This window comes from Agrilus planipennis, unplaced genomic scaffold (assembly GCF_000699045.2).
Source record: "Agrilus planipennis isolate EAB-ADULT unplaced genomic scaffold, Apla_2.0 scaffold68, whole genome shotgun sequence".
Taxonomy (NCBI): domain Eukaryota; kingdom Metazoa; phylum Arthropoda; class Insecta; order Coleoptera; family Buprestidae; genus Agrilus; species Agrilus planipennis.
The window spans coordinates 899,636-909,040 of record NW_020439033.1 but is presented as its reverse complement, the minus strand read 5'-3'; positions in this window follow the sequence as shown (position 1 = coordinate 909,040).

The window sequence follows — 9,405 nt, the reverse complement described above, 5'->3', positions numbered from 1 at the left end:
ACTTTCAATAATGTAACCCATGGCGTGATAAATTTTAAAATGATGAAGAACAGTGAAAATAGTATTGATAGCAATCTAAATTCGTTGTTTTTTTACAATACGACACTACTGCAATGATTTTTTTCATATATGTATTGATATTAAACCGAAAAGTAAAAATTTTGATAGCTACACATTTTCGTCATAATTCGATACAAATACAACAAAATTGCACATATTCGGTAATACAAACTTTTTCTCAATGTCTTGTAAAATCATAAGTAGGATTTAAAACCATCATAATATACGGGGTGTTCTCTTTAATATAGCGAAATTGATATGCATGTATAACCGGAAGTACTACTTAGATGCTGTTATTTTAATTGAAGAAAGCATACCCAATAACGCATTGTGCAAATTTTCAAAATTTAAATGGAAGTAGTTGCAATTTCAGTCACCGTGAGTTAATACAATTCTATTAATAACTTGCCTGTAGCTAATATTTCTTTCGAACTCTAGATGTCACCTCTATTCGTTATTTCTGAAAATATTAAAAATGGTTACGATTAAACGAAAACGGCCCAAATTAAAATTTTAGAATAAGATTTAATCATTGTAAGAAACGACTACCTGTATGTTATAATTAAAATTAAAACTAAAAATAACACCTAAGGAGTTGTTTCTAATTTTCCTCTTTGTTTTGGACCTAAACCGTATAACTTTCTCATAAGCAAGATAAATAACATTAACCATTTCTCATGATGAAACCAGAAGCATACTGTCCGACCCAATAATAAAAGATCGAAAACAGAATAGACTATAAACAATAAATTGTTACTCTACTGACAAGATACTTCTGGATGTTCCCGTTCCTCAATTCAGTCTGGTATAGCATTCCTCTCATCCAGAATGAAGAGGATGAGGACCGTGGAAATCCGTCGTTGGATAGATTAAGGTTTTGGTGAACCCTCTCGGGTCTAGCCGACGCTTCAAAGTAAGTCATTAATTAATCTTGTTTCAAATAAGTCTAAGTAAGAAGCTTATATATTTCCATTTCTATTTTTAATTTTTATTATTTTGGGGCTAATGGTGTTGTATATTTGATGTTGTGTATATTTGATATTTTTTTCAGCTAGAGTATATAACAGTGTAGGGGGAACAAGTGTTTAGTGTTAGTGTTCAGGTATACTGCGCTCGCGATTTTTAGTAGACAGTTAGGAATTCAGTTAGTCCATTTGCTTTGCGTATCATTAAAATATTATAATGGAGAGTTCCTTTATTCTAATGGTGGGACGGGAGAGGGTTTTGACCGCTATATTTTGATGCCATGAGGCCCTCGGACATTTTTCTTCTTTAGTTTTTGTATCTTTCCAACGTACAATTGTGTCTTGTCAGCTTTTGTCTCTAGTTTTTGTTTGTATCTGTTGTTAATTGTTTGTTCATAATTTCTTGTTTGTAGTCTATCTGATAGGATTAAATTGGATTGAGTTTCATAGATTTTAGCTGAGAGTTCAGATTTTTCTTTGTTAGTGATGTTTTTAAATAATCTTCATTCACGTTTCCTCTTGACCGTGTCACTATATCACTGTACTATAACTGTATCACTGTAAAGAGCTGACACCTGATATGGTGACCAAATTAATAGGCGGAACAGTCACGTCTTTATGCGGTATTTGGTACTTAATCGCAGCATTTCTCAAAACTGGCAACCAGATTTTATTCACTCTTATGATCTCTTTTCTTTTGCTAAAGCTGTTGGAGTGTTTGGTTAGCTTCTCGATTTAGCCTTCAATGGTAACTCCGCGAGTTTACGAAGATGTCGGTGCTTTTAATATGGACAGCGTGTTCTTCTTGCATGGCATGTTCTGCCACCGTGAATTTATTGGGTTGTCGTAGTCTTCCTTGCCATTTTATGTATGTGTTTATGCTACGTTTGATGGTACCTATGTAGAGTTTTTACAACTTGACGGGAACATATCGACCCTATGAGAGGCTCTCTGGGTTTTTGTGCGGAACTCAACTGTTATTGGATTTTCTTTATCGGAATGAAGATGGTTCTTATGTTCTTCCTCATCAATATTCGACAAATCCCATCCGATGCACCTTTAAGGCAAAGATCGTTGGTTTTATTTGGTTAAATGACGGGTTCCTGGTCGCAAGGCTGTCTGGATTTCTTGGCCAGTGTGTCCATTGGCACGAAAGCCGATATGAAGGTACTCAAGTTTGAACTAGAGATGTTGGGGCGCGCAAATAAATTTCTACTGTTGTTATAAGTGTACGAATGATGCTTACCTTTTGTCGAGGGTGGTGTTTAGAGTCCTTGTGAATATCGGTTTGTGTGGGTAGGTTTAGGAAATTCCCTCTCGTTGTTCATAATACCCTTCCCTCTCGGGGTGATTGGTTCAGTGTTGAAAAGAATTTGTGATGTTTGGAGTGAATACAATGTTGATGTATGGTAAGGTTTCTTGTAGAGGAACTTTGGTAAAGAGGGAAACAACATCGAAACTAGCTAGCAAGTCCCCTTGATGTAAGTGCAAACCCTTGAATTACTCAACGAAACTAGTGAAATTTTTGATGTATGGTGGTATTCTCAGCGTGGAGGGTTTGGAACAGCGAACTTAGAAATTTAGACATATGGTAGGAGACAGAACCCATAACACTCACAATTGGTCGTAGCGGCACGTTGTTTTCAATGAATTTTTGGTTCTACGTGTATCCGAGGTGGTTGGGTTTCTCTTTTGCATAATACAAAGTAATAGTGGATGTTTTTATTAATATTGGTTGAATTTTCGAATAATATTAGGTGTGAGATCATGGAGTTTGTCTTTTGTAGGTGACGGGTTCGATCAAATAGTTTAGTGATATCTGCCTTGTAATACGCAGAGTATATGATGACAGTCAATAAGCAAAGATGACCTTGCTCATCCGTTGGGCACGAAATTGTTGTTTCGACATATTACTATTGGCTGGGCAAACCTTAGTTAGAATGTAGACTGATTCCGCTCTGATTTTTTTAGATTGCCGTTTAATGCTTAGAATTTTTCCTTTGAACTGCGTTTTCTTTATTTTAATTTTCAGAGTATAAAACTATCAATGTGTTGTTGAGAATTTGAACAACAATTAAGAAGTTGGAAAAGATTAGGCTTCTTCTAGAAGAATCTCAATCAATTACTAGTTGTTTTTCGTTAGTTTTCAAGGAGGACAATATCATTTTGAAGATTCAGAACTTATACAATAACTAACGAAGGTAAAATTAAATTGGTTCCTTTGGGTCTTTACTGATTATGAGTTCATGTTTCAGCATATACTTTAAATGTTTACGATACGATGCGTTTAGGATAGCAAAACAGTCGATGTGTTTGGAGGTTCTCAACCAACGTACAGATGGAACTGAAGGAAAAGTATCATCAGTCTCCTTTTTCTGAATCACAGAATCTAAAGGTGTCAAGGAAGATGAAGACTTAACTTAGAAATCATTCAAGTTAGGTAGTTACTTTACCACAAGCCGTTTCCTACATTCACAGGAACTGACAAAAGTCTTTTGCTTTTGTTTTAGCTCTAACGAAGTCTGTTATCTGTTCGAATCGTTTTAAAGTGTCTTTCAATGCTATTATTTTCGCGAAAGGTTGGTGGCGTTCGCGATCGGTAGTGAAGTGAAGTGTGTGAGTGTGTGTTATGGAACGGAATGGTATTGTATGGTCAATGGTTCTCCTAGTCTGATGGCATCCACAAACCCTCATCCAGCACGGAGAGGATGAGGACCCTGGACATCCGACGCTGGATAGACTAAGGTTTCGGTGAACCCTATCAGGTCTAGCCGACGCCTCAAAGTAAGTCATTAATGAATTTTGTTTCAAATAGACCTGAGTGACAAGCTATTATATTTCCATTTCTATTTTTGATTTTTATTATTTTNAACCCTGGACATCCGACGCTGGATAGACTAAGGTTTCGGTGAACCCTATCAGGTCTAGCCGACGCCTCAAAGTAAGTCATTAATGAATTTTGTTTCAAATAGACCTGAGTGACAAGCTATTATATTTCCATTTCTATTTTTGATTTTTATTATTTTGGGGCTAATTTGATTTTTGCGCCCAATAAGGTAAGTTACAAACTGTAATTTAGTGTATTATTGGGCTCCACTGTCGGTCCATTATCCTATTCAATCGCTCCATGTGTTAGGTACCGACGTATACAGGTGCTGCGCCTGCGACGTCAAATTTTGATTCTTTTTTGGGTTTTATGATGATTAGTTGCTGGTTCAGGTCCTTTCTAACCTACTATATATCTATTAGTATCTGTTATTGTATTTTGGTGAGATTTTAGGAGATGGAGAACATTCAAAGTTATGATTACAATACATAGGTGTTTTGTCCATGCTGTCATTTGGTTGTTGTGATCCACATACGTACAGACATTTATTTTTTACATGTTTATTATATGTTGTGTATGTTTACTTGTAACTCGTTGGGTCTATTTGATATTTTTTTCAGCTACTGTGTATTGCAGTGTAGTGAGGAAATTTTAAGCTGTTAAGTGTTCAGGTATAGTGTATTATACCTCCTTCTGCCACAACAGTGGCGTGTTCGCAAAACGTTAAGTAATAAATGCGTATGATATTGGAATAAGTTTTTTTTAAAGTAAAGTAAGGTAAAGTAAAAATACTGGCATGCGAGGGAAGAAAAAGTAGGGAGAGAGCGAATATAAAGACAGGAGACGAAAAATTAGAAGAAGTAGCTGATTTTAGGTATCTAGGAAGTCAGATTAGTCAGTTAGGGATATAAAACAGAGGATAGCACAGGATCGAGTCGCCTTCAATAAAAAGAAGTTACTTCTATGCTCGCGAACGATTAATTTAGAAATACGAAAAAGATTGTTAAAGATGTATGTTTTAAACGTGGCCTGTAGGGGTGCGAAACATGGTGGTGGGCGCGGCGGGAAAGAAAAGGAAAACAGAAGCGTTCGAAATGTGGTGCTGCCGGCGAATGGTGAGGATATCGTGGATAGAGAGAGAAGGTTAGAAATGAAGAGGTATTAGAAAGAATAGGAGAATATTGAAAATAGAGGACTCTATGAAAATCAATAGGAAATAGGCGAGATAGGTTGGTAGGACACCTTCTCAGGCATGAAGGTCTAGTCAAAGACATATTAGAGGCAGAAACGGAAGTTAGAAGGGGTAGAGGTAGATCTACATTTGATTACTGTTCGTAAAAATTGTTAAAGATGTGGAATGTTCTAGTTTTAGGGAAATGCGAAGATTAGCTCAGGATAGCAAAGAGTGGAGGTGCGTGTCCAACCACTGACGACCCTATGATGAAGAATATTTAATGTAAAATTGGATGTTTAGAAAGTTGACGAATATTTAAAATTGTATTTTTTCTAAAATTCACTCAGTTTTTAATTTTGCCACTACTGTGTTCATTTTTTTAATGATTAATTTAATAGTGACATATGCAAAGCAATATTGGATTTTGTAATCAAAATAGAAAATTCTTAAAAATTCAATAAAAACACCATATTTAACTATTAATTATTTACTTTTTTGGTCGCATTTGAAACTACCGATTTCATTTTCTGTATTGCGGTTTTATAGTTCGTTCGTTCAATGGGCACACGGGTGCTAACAAATCTTCAATGTAATCTCCTTCTCGTCTGACATGAAGTACCGCCACTGTTACCTCATTTATTACAATGTCCTACTGACCACGACTCACACTACACTTTTTTCCAAATTTTCTACAAATTCTCAGTTTACATTAGGTATGTTATGTATTTTTTTATGAATTCATTTAATCTGATCAAAGTGCACTTTCAAAATCTCATTTTAACCAAATAATTTTGAATTTACAAGGTAATTTTCGATTTTTATCATTTCCATTAATGTTGTTATCACTACTACTCATCATTTAAATTACACACCCACACACTTTCAATAAGATTTATGGTTATTAAATTTAAAATCAATCATTAAACAGACAATGAAGTAAGTATCTACAATTACCCTATCGATGTATACACAATAAATCACTTTTTTTACCTTTCATTTACTAATCTATCTCTTTGAATTTGTTTCAGCATGAACATGGGCCCATTGTCCTTGTCTTCTATTCGTGTGTTCGTTGTTTCCCTTCTCTCTTGAGTCAATCAATCAACACAATCAAACATGATCACACAAATCGTTAAAATCGCGATCAAAGCGTTTCTCTTCTCAACTTCGTCATGTTATTATCTATATGGGGTGTTTGTTGTTCGGTCAAGATATAAATTCTCCATCATCTTTAAATTTTAAATGATTTTGTCGTGGTTCTGTTGTCCCAAATCTCGATTCTATACAGGTTGGTTCTATATTATCTGGGCAACTGTCTCCTCAGTTTTCTATAAAAAATTATTGGAGGGTACATTTTGCGATATACATATGTTACCGGAAATGTATAAAATTCATCATTGTATACAATTCCTAGGAAATCCCTAAAATCGCCCGGAAATGTGTGAAATAAATTATATTAGACACATTTCCTAGGAAATCTATAAATTTCCTAAATATTAACCTTAAATGTATTACAGGTAATATTAAATAGGCAATAATAAGGCAGGCTGTTGCTGGAGATGTACCTATAACCATTGATGACGTTATTGTTTAGTTAGGGACATTTATGACAGTCTGGAGTTTCTTCAATGTCCCTGCCCTTGCTGATATATTGGATATTAGAGTAATGTGAGAAGTTATCTTTGTTTTAGACTGAGCGGCATGGCCTAGAGGTATGCTTAGCATTCGGGAGGACGCCGGTTCGATTCCGGGTCCGTCTGCCTTAGTCCAAGTTTTTCTGTGGTTTCCTTGGATCACTTAGGCAAATGCTGAGGCAGTAATATTCCACAGATAATCTTTCACTCTCTTCTGTCTTCATTTCGTCCGTCTCATCTTTCTCACCCGAACCANAATACGGCAGAGTATTTGGAGATCTAGCTGTATCCTTTGGTGACGCGATTGTTTGATTGGGAAAATTGATGAATTTGGAATTTCTTTAATGCCCCTGTCCGCTAGAGGCGGACTGATATGTTAGATGTTAAAATAATGTGAGAAGGTTATCTTTGTTTCAGCAAACATGATGACCTTGAATTATTATTATTATTAGTATGTTGCAGAGGTGATAAGGCTAATCATTTTTATATATATATGTTGGGCGCGGAGATCATAATGATCAATAACAATACTTTTTGAAAACATTATACAACATATCAGCTCGCCTCCTGCGGACAGAGGCACTAAAGAAACTCCAGTCTGTTATAAATCTACCTAATAATCATACTATAACGTCACTAATGCATATATACCTCCAAACCAAACCTAACCAAACAATAACGTCACCAATGCATATACATCAGGCGATCGCCCTATAACCGCGTAGACACAGATAACTCTGATTCTCGATTTACTAACGTGTTTTATTCCTTTTATTCACAGAAAGCATTAGTTTTATACATTTCTTAGTACAATATCGGAATTTAATACAGTTTCTAGGAAATGTATACATTTCCCCGGATATTTGTGTATTTCAAAATCTTTGAACCAATATTTTATAGATTTCCTAAATAGTTTCGGAATTGTATACATTTCCTAGGAATTGTGAAGTGAAAAACTTTTGGGTTGTTTTACAATAATTGTATTATTGTAAAGACGTTTTGTGAACTAATCCACAAGTCTTTCTCATCTGAGTGTTAACCATAAATTAATTTAAGATCAGTATCTTATATTAGCTTGTGATAAAAATCTTCGCTTAACAATAAATGCGATAAACAATTTAAAAATAGTTATGTTACTGCTTCTTTTTTATGGTATTTGCTAAAAATGATTGCGGAGAACTTCTTAAATAAATGAGAAACAATTTTTTAAAAATAAATCGATTGAAGAATATGCAAAAACCACGTGACTGAGACGTTGGTGATTAATTAAAATTAAATGTTAGTTTAGTCGGCAGAGTAATTGCTTGCGTCGATTATACGAGAAAAGTCTATAAAAAGGTGTTTATAACGTTTCGTTTATTTGATCAGCGCATACCGGAGGTTCCTTGCTATGTATGAATGGCTGTTTTCGTCGTTGAATACACGGCACCGGTAACATTTTCATTCATGCCTACGCAAAGGCACCTGATACATATTTATTGAATGCTATTTCTTGCGATGAGTGCTAAACCTATTTAGGTAAGGACTATAATAGTAATCAGGATCGTAACAGTTACAGATTCTTATGGTTACTAAAATGCTATTTTCCGGTACCTATTTTAATCGTCATCCTCAGTCTTGTAACAAATATCCATGGACGTAGCCATGGGCGTACCCAGTTTGTGCCCTAGGGGGGGGGTAGTCAGATTCTTTTTAGGTTAGATCGTCCGCGGCTGTTTTGTCATACACACTACACAAAGGCACCTATATGAAACATTAGGTATATGAAGGGCAAACAGCCGCAAATGATCCTGCTTTATAGGTAGTTAAGGATGTTTGGGAGGTATGTCAAAATGCTACGAAACAAATAAAAATTTGGAAGAACGTTCCTCATTCAATTCTAAAACTCCTGTAAAAATTGCAAATCGATTCACTACACCGTTAAAAAGTTATTGAAATTTTAAAAAATTGTAATTTTACACGTCATTTTATGGAGATTCGTTAACCGAACAGATTAAATTTATTTTTATTAACAGAAAAAAAGCTACCAGAAATTTCAAACTTTTATAATAAGTAACTTGAACTCTGGAGAATCACTTTAGCGTAAGGTTATTCAAATTCACTAAATGGTTATCGAGGAAAAAATGAAAAATTAGCTGAAAATCTCGTTTTTACTTGATAATATAATGATAATATTTATAATTGTCTGAAATAAATGGAATTTTAAAGTTTTAATTATTATTTAAACATATTAAAAAGTTTTACGCTCATTATTAATAAAGATTGAAACTAAATATTTTTTTGTTTCGAAGTTGAAATCAAGGCATATTCACTGCCAAAAGTCAGTTAAAAATTTTCCATATTATTCGTTATTTCTTATTTTATTCAAAGTTTTTGGTCAAATTCCAAATTTTCTCTCAAATCGTATACCTTCTTTTAGTATCGGTAGTATTTATTTACCTCATGATATGCTGCAAAACCTAATTAATCACGAATTTCTAATTTTATGTGCTCTTGTCTCCGATTGTACCTCCCAAACATCCTTAAATAAATAAAAGTAAATTTGACTATGAATTTTTATTTTATTTTAATTGTTTAATTCGACTTCTACTATTTTATTCAAAAGTGAGCATATAAGGCCCCGTTTACACTTTGATTAGTGATTAGGCGGGTTCATACATTTTCCGCGAGATTTCCAGGGGGGCAGCTGCCCTTCCCTGCCCCCCCTGGATACGCCCAAGGACGTAGCTAGAAATTTTTCCTAGA